Source organism: Prionailurus viverrinus, chromosome B2, assembly GCF_022837055.1.
Source record: "Prionailurus viverrinus isolate Anna chromosome B2, UM_Priviv_1.0, whole genome shotgun sequence".
Classification (NCBI taxonomy): Eukaryota; Metazoa; Chordata; class Mammalia; order Carnivora; family Felidae; genus Prionailurus; species Prionailurus viverrinus.
In genome coordinates this window covers 33,926,217-33,939,385 of record NC_062565.1, presented here as the reverse complement: position 1 = coordinate 33,939,385, position 13,169 = coordinate 33,926,217, and the positions used below count along the sequence as shown (strand labels likewise).

At 45.2% G+C, this 13,169-nt stretch overlaps 1 protein-coding gene across 5 annotated transcripts in view; it reads right to left on the bottom strand.

Moving 5' to 3' along the window:
• Positions 1-8,752, bottom strand: part of ZNF76 (zinc finger protein 76) — a 33,123-nt gene extending 24,371 nt beyond the window's left edge. For 2 of the 5 annotated variants that reach the window (XM_047860901.1, XM_047860902.1), the window contains exon 1: positions 8,450-8,752. The gene's annotated coding sequence lies outside the window, so the exon portion shown is untranslated. Of the gene's footprint in view, positions 1-1,665; positions 1,808-8,449 lie in introns of all 5 variants that reach the window. The other 3 variants (XM_047860898.1, XM_047860897.1, XM_047860899.1) reach the window with 3 other exon arrangements.
• Between the last annotated feature and the right edge of the window lie 4,417 nt (positions 8,753-13,169).

Sequence of the window (13,169 nt, the reverse complement as noted above, 5' to 3'; positions counted from 1 at the left end):
CTGTGTCTCCCTCTCTCTCTGCCCCTCCCCTGCTCATGGTCTGTCTCTCTCTCTCTCTCAAAAATAAATAAACATTAAAAAAAAAATAAATGTGGTATTCCTCAAACTGGGCTGTGTTGTGCTTTGTATGTCTTGTGGCATAGAGTGTCATGGTGGGGCCCTATCATTCAGTATCCTATGGTGATCTCTGGGGAATCTGTATATTCTTCACTCAGAGCAATGTCCATGAGGCTGTGGGGAAACAGGCAGAGTCTTACCTTGCTGGGGACGGGTGGGGAGGGGCAGAGTATACATGGGTACGAACTCTGTGTAGGGCAATGTGGCAGTATCAGTCAGAAGTACAAATGTGCCTACCATCTGACCCAGCAGATAGGTCATGTATGACATGTATGTATGTATGTAGACAGAACATGTGGAAAATGGCACAGGTCTAAGGTTTGTCATGGCATCCATGTATGCAGTAATAGCAAAAACATTAAAAGCAGCATAAATGTCTATCAATATGGAATTTCTATACTATGTAGACATAGTTAAATGAGGAAGGTCCTTACATACAAACACGCAAAGATCCCCAAAACATATTAAATTAAAAAGATGGCAAAATATAAAACAATGCCTTCTGTATGTTGCCACTGGCATGCAAAAATCTGTAGAAAGACAATCAAGAAATTACTAAGTAGGGTTGCCTGCAGAAGGGTAACAGAGTGACTGGGGAATAGCAATGGAAGGATGACTTTTCACTGGACTTACAGACCAAAAAAAAAAAAAAAGTTAGCCTCATGAATGTTAAATACACAAATGTATTTATATGTTAAATAAACAAATATAAATAAATGAACAAAAAAAGAAACTCTGGAAGCATGCTTTGCATTCCTTTCGTTGGCTACAGGAATATCTATGGTTCTGCATTTGTGAGGCATGGCTAGTCCAGTGCTGACAGCATAGATTCTGTTATACAGCTTTGCAGCAAAACCAAACCTGAAACCTTAGCTTCACGGCTCATGGATCGTATGGAAAGGTGACCAAGCTGAGCATGAGGCAACAGCAAATCTGCACAGGATCTGAGAACAGGTTGGCTCTAGCACGTGTGTCCCCAGCCTGGTTACAAGGGTCAGTCTGGCTGAAGTGGTAGCTAGGCAGGGGCTGCCTTTCTCCCTCACTGCTTCTGTGGCTTCAGACGGTACTTCTTAGGTTGAGAGGACGATTTTCTCAGACAGAGAGAACTCTGGTCTCAGGTACACCCTTGACATCTAAGCCTCAGGTCAGTTCCACAGTCTCAAGGAGCTCCCAGGTCCTTGGTTCTTATCGTAACTGCATGGGTGTCATGCTTTATCAAATACCCCAAAGCAGCAGGGACTCCCAACAAATGAAGAGCGATACAGTGAGAAATAGTACCAAACTAACAAGTTCTAACTGTGCTTCTCGGAGATGAACCATTTACTGAGGGCAAGCCAGGGGTAAATGTTAACCCAGAGGCACTAGAAGAAGTGCTCTGACTTCCAGCTGGTGACAATCTAATGTGCTGTGAGGCTTTGAATGTCACATTCAACATCACAGATCTTTTCCGATTCTGAGCTGTAAGTGAGGAGCCTAAATAGGCCCTTCACTTCTACCGGCAAAACAAAGACAACCGTGAGACCCTCACATCAATACATAGTTCTCTACCTTGACTGAGCGCTGCCAGGGCAAGAGGCATCCAAGGTTTCGTCAGTAGCTTTTGGCCACCAGTTAAAGACAATAGCTTCCGCTGCACTTGGATTTGTATCTCAGTGGTTTTTTCCACTCACCAGGACAAAATTTCCCCATTCTGTTAAATGAAAGATGATGATTACATATCTACTCTAAACAAATTTTGTGGGTGATCTGTCAGTGAAGATGGGCTGTATCCTGTGCTCTTGTTTAGCTGGTCAGAGACTCTCCTTACAATATAAACACTGACATCTAAATGATACATGGATAAACATGGCACAGCGACTATGCTTCCAGATGCAGTGAAGGGATTACTCTGCCACGGTATGTTTTCCTTAAATTGGACTCTTCTAGGGGGAAAATAACACACTCCTACTTTCTGTTATACTGCTTATAACTTGGCGTAATCAGCACCTAACAAAGAATGTGTCCACAACTGAGCTCTTTGCTCAAATTTGAATCCTAAATCAGCTCCACTTACTGGGAATTCATTCTAATTGAAACTCTCAAGGCTGGATTTGAAACCGTCTACTCCAGAACCACGAGCTCCTTAAGAGAAGATCCCAACAGAAGAGTAAACGTTGAGTGAAAGAATGAGGGAGGGAAGGAACGGAGCCCCACTGCCTTAGCTCTGCCCCAGCTCTGCCCCAGCCCCAATGACCACTTGGCCTCACTTGGAACATCATCTTGCTTCCTCTCTGACATCCACGTTCACTGTTTTCCCAGACCCAGGTCAGTAACAGGCTTTCCCTGGCTCATGTCACACCAGACCACTGGTGTCTGGCCTGTTTCCTCTGCACTTAGCATCGAAGCTGCACCAGGCAGCTGGTCTGTACTGTTCCACGAGGGCACAGCTGCATCTTCTCCATCACTGTATCCTCTGTGCCCAGCACATGGCAGGCACTCACTGGGTATTACTTTAGCAAAGGAAGGATGGACTCTTACCACCAACACTGCTAGCTGGCATAGGGCTCAGCAGTTTTCAAAATGCTCTTCGATGTACAGATATGTTATCTTGTTTACTCTGAGCATGAATTCGTGGACTCTCACAATGGGCGTGGGCTGAGAAGATGGCTTGTTTCTAGTCTAATGCAGGCATTCTGCAGATGAAGATACGGAGGCCAGAACTGCTGAAGAAGTTCCAAAGGATCACGCAGCTAGCAGGTGGCAGAGCCAGGCCTCACTCCTGAACTGCTAGTGTTCTACTGTACTGCCCTGTCTCTTGCTCAGGAACAACAGTGTTCTTTCGGTTCTCAGGAGAGCAGAAATTTACTCATGTCTAACAACTTGTGTATCCAGTGGCTTATGCAACATCTGCATGCCCAAAAAGCACCTGAAACTTGACACACTCAAAAGTTAGTTCCTTATCTATCCCTTCTCACAACCTTACCCCTCCTCCTGCTTCCCCATTTCACTAAATGATAACTCCATTCTTCAGTTGCTCAGGCCAAAAAGGAGAGAGCCATCCTCAACTTCTTCTCTGTTTCTTTTACATGCCATATCTAAGCCATCAGCAAATCTGGTGGCTCCTCTCTCTCTCTCCACACACACACACACACACACACACACACACACAGCCAGAATCCAACCACTTCTCACTTTTCCACTGCTTTACTTTGGATGCAAGCCACCAACTTCTCTTGCCTGGACTCTTGGGAGTAGCCTCCTAACCAGTTTCCCTCCTTCCACTCTTGCATTCTATGGGTCACTCTCAGCAATGCAGCCAGAATGATCCTGGATGTCAGATCACATCACTCATCTGTTTAGAGCCTTCCAATGGCTTCCCTCTCACAATGCACAAAATCTTAATGTGACTTGCCACCAATCCACTCACGCTCCCACATCTCTCCTGCTGGTTCCCCTCTCTTACACTACTGCAGCCATACTGGCTGGCGCCTTCTTGTTCCTCGAATGTAGAGTATATGAGGCATACTCCTGCTCTGGGGCCTTTGCACTTGTTGTTCCCTCTGACTGGAACACGTTTCCCCCAGATATATGCTTGGCTCACCCTCTTAACTTTTTGGCTCAAATGTTACCTTTTCAGTGAGAACTTCCTTAACCACCCTATTTAAAATTTAACACTGACTCCAGGAACTCTCTCCCTTCTCTGCTTAATTTTCTCAACATAAATTTTACTTGTTATTTGTTTTTGTATGCCTGTCCCCAACAGGTGAGCTTCTTAAGTCCAGGAACTTTGTTTTATTCACTGCTCTGTCTCCAGGTACTAGAAAAGTACCAGGCCTCTAGCAGGGAGTCACCAAACATTTGTGGAATAATGAATGAATGAGTGAATGAATGAACATCCATACCTTTAAGATGTCCCAGTAATCTAAAGGCCTTAGGCCAAAAATGGAAGACCCTAGTTGAGCTCTGGTCTCCCGTTCACCTCCCCCCACTCCCTTCACCTTCTCACTTCCAGGGCAATAGGTGCTGGTTGCCAGCATGTTACAATTCCCGCGCCACCAAGTACAAGATTCTGCAGGGTGCTGATTTTTGTTTTTAGCGTCCTATCTCACAAACAGAAAAGGTCAGGGATAGGTTAGACTAAATATACCACTTAACCTAGATAATAGTACTGACTCAGTAACATTTGCGTTGAGGTGTTTTCCAGGGAACAGTGCTAAATTTGCACTTGTTCAACTAGCTTTTTTTTTTTTTCCAACTTTTATTAGGGATTTCAAACATACACAAAACTAGAAAGAACAGTGTAATGTAGCCCACGAACCCAAATCCACAACTTCAGCAATTACCATCATTTTGCCAATCTGGTTCCCCCTATTCCTGGACTGTCTTTGCAACCCCCAGTAAAAATTTCACATTGCTGTTTTCTTGAAAACTGGTCTGTATATAACAGACCCTGGCCTTGTAACCACTGTATTCTATCAACAGCGGCAACCAATCTCTCTAGTCTTACCAAACATACAGCGAAAACAAGTACTTACACCCATTCCCTTTTGCAACCAATGACTAAAAAAGGAAGTGTCTAAATTCCAGACTGTTTAAATCAAGGGACTTGCCCATTATGCGTCTAGAGGGATTTGGGGAGGGGGGTTGTTGTGGCTACAAAATGAACATAGACGCAAACTGTTTTTACTTGTTTGTATCTGATGCAGAATTTCTGAGTTCATTCAATCCAGTCAGTATTACTGACTACCTCATAATACAGACACTAGATTAAGATGATATTAGATAAAGAAAACCCAGCCTCTACTCTGAAGGAAATCATAGTGGAGCCAGGGAGTAGGTTGAGAAGTACACAAATAACTAAGATCCATGGCAGAATACGTCCTGTGCCCTAAGAAAGATTAAACAAGCCTAAGGCAAAAGGTTATTTTTAAAAATCAATTTGGGAGCACCTGGGTGGCTCAGACTTTGGCTCGGGTCATGATCTCCTGGCTCCAGAGCTCGAGCCCCATGCTGAGCTCTCTTCTGTCAGTGCAGAGCCTGCTTTGGATCTTCTGTCTCCCTCTCTCTCTCTGACCCTCCCCGCTTGCGTTCTCCTTCCCTCTCTCTCACTCTCTCCCAAAAATAAATAAATCTTAAAAAAAAGATCCATTTGTAGACCCCAGGGTTTACCCTTTCCTTAACTCTAGTTTTACTCTCTGCTGTTATGTATTATTATATAGCCAACAAGAATATTGTAGAAGACCTGGGAATTTGGTGACCTACAGAAAAGACTCTTGGATGTGGTCTTTAATGTCACATTTTGCTATTCACCATCCAGTCTTCCGGTGGGAGGGCACTTGAAAGTCCTCCCAGAGCTGAGGAAACAATGGGGCTAATTCAATGCAGGCAGAAACCAACTCCAAAGCATTCTACCCTGAGGGCATATATACCAAGCCACTTCAGAAACAGAACAGGATCATGGGAGTGTGTCCAGGAGACGAGGCTAAATCAATTCAGAAGGGTCTCCAAGATCTCTCTCTCTCTCCTTGCTACCTAAAGGACTGTCATCGTGGTGACCTACAATCAGAAGTTCCCAGAGAAGAGTATAGTTCTTTGGACTAACCAAAGGGACCAGTGAGGTTTGGCTGCACAGCGCTGTGTGAGAAGGAAGGAGAGCTCAGAGTAGCAGGGTCGTTTACGCAGCCCTGGAGTTAGATGCACAGAAGAATGGAAAAGGAGGAGTTGGGATGAGAGGGCCGTTTGCATTATAATCAGTGTTATCAAAATGGGTGAAGTGAGAACAGCTGGGAGAAAAAGAAGAGGAAGGATGGAAAAAGGTACAGTGAGAAGGGGCAGGGATGCAGGGAGAGGAAAAAGGGGAAGATTCAGGGAGAGGAAAAAGGTTTGTAAAGGAGAGGAAAAAGGGGAAGATGCAGGGAGAGAAAAAAGGTTTGTAAAGGAGATCACTGATGACAATGGGGAGGATGCCATGGGATCTGGGAATATAGGAGGCAGAATCTCAGGGGGATACTGGACAGAACGTGAAGAGGAGGGACCTTAGAATGGGAGGATGTATAGGTTATGAAAGATGGGTTCATGCTGGGATGGAAAGGGCTCATTTCATTGAAACTAGGTAAAGGAAGTCACTAGATAAAGGGCTAGTTAGATGAAGTCTTTGGGTAACAGGACAAGCTGTGGATGGTAGAAAGGAGGCAGCTAGAACACTGAGAAGAGACTGAAAATAGGGAATTATATGACTACTGGGCCAGCGGGTTTTAGAGTATATGAATTCCTGGGGGGAAGGGACTTAACAGTATGAAAGGGTTTGGGGGAGAGTGCGTTGAAGTGGCAGACCCCTTAGGGTGAGTGAGATCTGTGAGAGGATATCTAGACAAAAGGTGAAAAGAGGTATTAAGGTGCAGGGGACTCCAGGCACATGGGGTGCAAAGTCATGAACAATGGGTTGAGGAAGTCACTAAGCCATGAGGCAAAGGATAATAGAGACCTTGGAGGGGGCGGATGGTCACGGAATGAGCTGATGTTGGGCTTAGGAATCATTAGAAAATAAGGAACAAGAGGCTCAGGGTGACCTGGAAAACTGCAGGTTTGGGAGCAAGAAAGTCAATGGAGCCAGTGGGTTTTGAAGACCATGGGTTCAAATACTCGCTCTGCCACTTATCTGTCTCAGGTTCTTTATTTACAACCAAACCAAACCAAGAGAAATTGGAAATGGTGGTGGATATAGTAATACCAACTTCTTGGGGTTGTTGCAAGGTAAGTTTAATTTATACATACAAAGCCTGACACCCAGTAGGTGCTTGGCCAATCATAATTAAAGATGTGTAAAGAATAAGAGGAGAAGGCCACAGCAGAGAGAAGAGAATGGGGATTCCAAGAGCTTGGTGGTAGAAAAGTAATGTTAAGGTATGGGCCCTGTCTTCATTGTCTGTTGAATCCCTATCACCCAGGACAGAGTAAGACTCGTAGGAGCTTCTCAGCTTAGATTTAAGGGCTCCCATGGGCCAGGCATGGTGCCAGGTACTTTGCATGCACCATCTCAGGCAAGACTACTATCCTCCCTTAGCAGAGGTTAAGGCTGAGGGTTCTTAGAGGCTAAATGGTATGCCTGAGGTGCCACAGCTGAAGAACCAGAGACTAGAACCAGGTTTCTTATCACATCAATGCCCCTGGCTTTGCAAACATGTTAACTGATGGGGCCTGAGCAAGGGAAATGGGTATGGACTATTAAGAGTGTAGAGGGTCAAGGGAGTGAGGGAATAAGGCTCATGAAGCAAGTAGAACCTGAGGTGAGGTTACAAGAGTAAACTTCTAGGGAGGGTACAAAAATGATTGCAAACAAATATCATCTTGACTGAGAACTGTAGAATTTCACAGCTGGAAGGAAACTCTGAGATCATTTAACCCAACCTTATCACAATACAGACGAGAGGCTGAGGCCGAGTGAGGCAGGGACCTCTCCCAGGTTTCCAAAACACAACGGTGGCAGAGCTGGGACTTGAGTCTGGGACCAGACAGACTCAATCCAGAATTCTTTGATGCCTCCAACCATTACTAGTACTTCATATTCATGTCTACATCTTCCTGGGCACTGGCATGGTGCTGGGGCACTTGTAAGTCATGTGTTGATTGACATTGAGGGGCTGAGGGTGCAGAGAGAGAGAGAGAGAGAGATGTCAGTGGGGGTGATTTTAAGATGAAGCGGGAGCATGGAATGAAGACCATGAGGTTACAGGGCAAAGAAGGGATTATCAGATGTAGAAGGTTATGTAGATGACGACTGGGTGGGAAACTATTGGAGTAGGGCTTAAGAGTTACAAAACAACGTTTGAGGGGATTCACCAAGTTTGTGGGCGAACACAGGGTAGAACCGTGGGAGTTACCGGACCAATGATGGGGTTACTGAGAAGGTTGGGGGGGGGGGGTCACCAAGGAGAGGTACGGGGGTCTTGGATCTTGAGTCACTGGATTAGAACTGAGGGAGTCACTGGGTTGGTGGGTCCCCGGGAAGTGCTGGGGAAATTCCTGGGTTGGCAGAGTCAATGAATAAGAACTGAGGTGAGGTTTTAGGGTCAGTGGGTGGGGTGTAGGGTCACAGAGGTGGAGGCGGGAGTGGGATGGGAGACGGGGTGGGGTTTAGAAGTCTTGGGGGAGGAGTCGCAGGGAGGAAAGAAGGGGCAGGGATGGGGGACGGGACCCGGGGTGGGGGAAGGGTCAGGTCGCCGTCTAGCCGCCCGGACGCTAGGCTAGGGCCGGAGGAAGGTGGGCACGCCGGGCTCGGGACCTTCCCGGGGCCCTGCGCCCGCCCGGCCTCCCACCTGGGCACGGTGGACCCACTCTTCCCGCAGCCACCAACCTGACAGCCCCCGAGGGCGACTCCGCCGACAGACCGCCATGCACCGGGCCCTGCCACCAGCGCCGGCCCCGCAACCCGCCTGCGCCATAGCCCGCCCGCCCGCGCGCAGCTTGCCTCGCGCGATATCCAGGTTCCAGGGCCGCCGCACTTTCCTCTCCTCTCGGCGCGCCTCTACCGGGCCCCGGAACCCGTATAGAAAATACCGGGCACGCTCCACCCCGCACCCCCTGCCGCCGCGGCAGCCGTCCTACTTATCCAGGTTCCCGGGCCCTGGAGCCCAGGCGGCTGGGCTCTGAACCGTGCCCCTCAGATCCCCGCCCCGCCCCCCGGCCGGGTGACGCACAGCCCGCGAGGCCGAGCGCCCGGGGAGGGCGTGATGACGTCACGACGCCCCGGTCAGGGCCTGGGCGCGGCTGGCGAGCCAGGTCGTCGCTATAGCAATGGGGAGCCGCCACCTGTCCCGCAGGGGGACTCGTGCACCTGAGGCATGTGGCGGGAGCGGGGAGGAGGCCGAGGCCCCGAGGGCTCCGCGCCGTCTCGTCGGCTGCCTGCGAGCTAGAAGGGCGCTTCAGGAGCCAGGGAGGACAAGAGGGTCAGGTTATGAGGGGAGCTGTTCCCGCGGGTTCCGCTGCCTGCACTGAGGCTGCGGACCTTCTCGGGGCTCAGAGCCCCCGGGCTTCCTCCTGCGCCTTACCAACCCCGAAGTGCTTTAGTGTGCGCAGTCCGCAGGCACTGCCTAGGATCTTCGAGCCAGCCCCCTGAAGGAAGCAAATTGCAGGTATTACTAGCTCCTTCATGAAAAGGACGACACTGAGGAGCCGTGAGGGACTTGCCTCTCCAGGGAGGGCGCCCTGACGGTCCTCGTGGGTTCTCTCACTCTCATTCCCCCGTCAGCCCCACCCTCAGGCTTAAAACCAGCGATTCCCCCCTAGTCGGCTTGCTCCGGGGTGAACGAAACCAAGCCCTTTTGCCATTTCCCCCCTCCCACGAGGGAGGGGCTACGGTCGGGGAACTTGCAGAAACCCAAGGGAAAATTCAAAGGGAGTGAGCTTTTGGTAAAACATTACAAGGAATTGAGAGGAGTTAGATAAGGGACTGGTAAAGGTTGCTTCTTAGGAGAGGAATTGGGTGCCTGGAGGAATGAAGTGAGAAACTTTTCCCTCTCTGTCCTTTTAGACTTTAACTTGTGTGGCTTTTTTTTTTTTTTTTTTGTATCCTCCCTCCCCTCATCCCCAAAAAATTTAACTTAAGAAAAAAAAATTTTTTCAAAGGAAGTATTCCAGTAAACTAGAAACATTTACAAAGTACTGGGTTTGGGGTCTATGGGCGCTAAAGATGCCATTGAGGGCACTGACAGTTTCTTTCCTCCCCTGTGGAGCTTAACCAGAAAGCTCACTTTTCAATTTTAGGCATCCCTCTTCCCTATCTTATTTGCTTTGACACAGCCTCTCCAGAGGTGGGACTGGGAGCAGAGTTCTCGGTTTCAGTGGGCACTGAGTGACAATTGATGGTCCATGCTTATAGTTAATAATTTAGCCTTTATATGCCTCTTGGTATAGAAATAAACAACCTGATCACTGTGATGCCCTTTCTGTTCCTTTCTGGTGGAAGTTCGGCAAGTTATTTTACGTACCTACAGAGAGAATAAATAGCGTGTCCTGTAGCATAAACTCCTGGTTAGAAATAAAGCGGGGAATAGAACTCAGGTTGTCCTAGTTTGTCCCCCAACTACCTTTTTCCGTTATAAAAAATACATTTGTCTTTTCTCACAATCCATGCAGATCCTAATCTGATTGGCTACTCACCTCTCCTATTATCATACAATGAACAAAAACTCTGGGAAATCAGTGTGTGACTTTGAAGTAATGAGATTCTGATGGTGGGTAATTTCAGATACTCAGAAAACTGGTGAGGAACATATTTTGGAGTGGAGGATTGAAACTCATTTCTAGCAGCTTGCCTTTGAGTCCCACCCTTACAAGGTGGGAGCCCCGCATCGGGCTCTTTGCTGTCAGCACGAAGCCCACTTTGGATCCTTTCTCCTCCCTACCCCCACCCCTCCACTGCTCACATGCTGTCTCTAAAAACAAATACAAAACATTAAAAAAAAAAAAAAGTTGATATCTAAATTTTCCATCACAAATTTAAGTACCTGTAGAGGATATAATTTCTGACTTATTATAAATTTTGATGTTTTAAACTAAAACCATTATGTAATTCTTAAGTGTATCCAGTGGACTCCAAATACCCTAAATGTTTGGTGCCTGCCATCATCTATTTAAAAATATATGAACAAGTTCTTTAGCAGAAATTGTATATGGTTCCCTTTCTTCTTGAACTTCTAATTCCATTCACTTCCCATTCAGAACTGTATCCTAATTATATTTGTATGTGTTTTTTTCTTTAAGTTTATTTATTTATTTTGAGAGAGAGCAAGCATGGGGGAAGAGCAGAGAGAGAGAGGGAGAGAATCCTAAGCAGGGTCTTGCTGTCAGCACAGATGCAGAAAGCCCGATGTGGGGTTTGATTTCACAAATTGTGAGATCATGACTTGAGCTGAAATAAAGAGTCAGATGCTTAACCGACTGAGCTAGCCAGGCACCCCAGTATATTTGTGTTTTAAAGACTTATTGATCACTATCACACTTCTTTGCAACAAGAATGAGTATAAATTTAAGATTATTGGCTGTGACCATAGGCTTTAATTGTTAAAAAAAAAGTCTCATTTGAATTGAATTGTCATTACAGCTATTACTGGTACACAGTTTATTAAACAACATAAATATATTACATAAATTTATAACTTGTGAAACCTGAAAAGTACAATTTTTATTGAAAATGCATTCCTTGGGGCGCCTGGGTGGCTCAGGGAGAAGAGCCTATGACTCCTGATCTCAGGGTCATGCGTTCGAACCCCACATAGGATGTAGAGATTAGTTATATGAATAAATAAATACTTAGAAAAAGATAATGCATCCCTTAATGAGAAATATGGTGTTTCTCAATTAAGGTATTCATAGATGAGTATTATCTAATGGTAGAAGAAGATAAGGTGCTACTGTTGCTCAGTTCTCTATTTTTTTATTTTTATAGACATAAGCATTGAGAAACCTTGTTCATGTAGTAATTGGGAAAGGAAGAGATTTTTTACGGTAATATTCCTTGAGTCTTTGAACTACTTCTAAATTACATGCCAATAATCACAAAATGTTCTATTACCAAATACTATTCTAAAGTACTATCAAAAAGAGTCTTTTAATTTTAGTAAAAGCAAAGAATTGGAAACCACTGAACTTGAGAAAGGTTTTGTTTTCAGTTTCAGTCATGTAAAAATTACTATTAGTTACCTGTTACTTTCTCACTCAGAGGCACCTTGTTAATCTGAGATTGATTTTCACACTCTTTTACTTACCGACACAATTTTGGTAAAATTCTTTTATCTTATTATTAACATGTTTTCAGGATCTTTTTGTTAAGATATTGAAGTGCAGGGGCGCCTGTGTGGCTCATTCGGCTAAGCAACCGACTTCGGCTCAGGTCACGATCTCACAGTTTGTGGGTTCAAGCCCCATGTCGGGCTATGTGCTGACAGCTCAGAGCCTGGAGCCTGCTTCAGAGTCTGTGTCTCCCTCTCTCTCTGTTCCTCCCCTGCTTATTCTCTGTCTCTCTCTGTCTCTCAAAAATAAATAAACGTTAAAAAAAATTAAAATATTGAAGTGCAGATTCACTTCAATATGGAAAATACCTGCCATTTGTGGAATTAGCAAAGCCAGTCTTCTTTCAAACCAGTCAGCCAAATCCGACTGACTTTCTGTTAGGAAAAAGTCTGCCTTTATTCTTCAGTTCAAATAAATACGTTAATATTCACTTTAAAGAATATTATAAAAATCACTGGGAAATAAATTAACAGCTTATAAAATAGATTATTAAAAACCAGTTATGATTAAAATTATATAGAGCTAATATTAACATTACAAAACTGTAAAAACAGGATAGTACTGTTTCTCATTATGTAATTTGGAATAATGCTGTATAATATGCAGCTAAATCCACTAGTTAATAAGTAAGAAGTAGGACAGAAGGTATGTTGTCCCTGTGGCAGAAGTGGGTGTGTGTTTGTGCTGAATTCTGATGTTTGGCTTTGGAGAACAATTAAATAAGAATCATGTTTAAAAATCAGAAATAACTCCAAATAAATTTTTTAGACTTCATGATAAATTTCCTATTATGTATTTAATTAAAAAAAAGTATATTGGCTAGGAAATAATGGTTTGAACAGCTAACAAACAATTTGGTTTTGCTAGTAGGAGGTAGAAAATAGTAAAATTTTATAAGATGAAATAAGAGGATTGGTTGTAATAGAAATGTTTTAATATTATTGATTGAAAAAAGAATCCCTCCCTCCTAATGCCCAGGTTTTTATATCCTGGACCATGCATGGAGATTAAGTGTAGGTGAGGGATATGCCTTTCTTTTGTAAAGTAAGGACTATGCTGAAAGAGCGGGTGGAATGGAGAGTATGCATTAAGTAAGCTGGGCTGGTTCTCAAACAGATTCGTTGGGGGGAGGGGGAGATTTCTAATACAAATTGAGGATCTGGGGGGTACCTCGGTGTCTCAGTCGGTTGAGCATCTGACTTCAGCTCAGGTCATGATCCCACAGCTTGTGGGTTTGAGCCCAGCGTCCAGCTCTGTGCTAACAGTTCAGAGCCTGGAGTGTG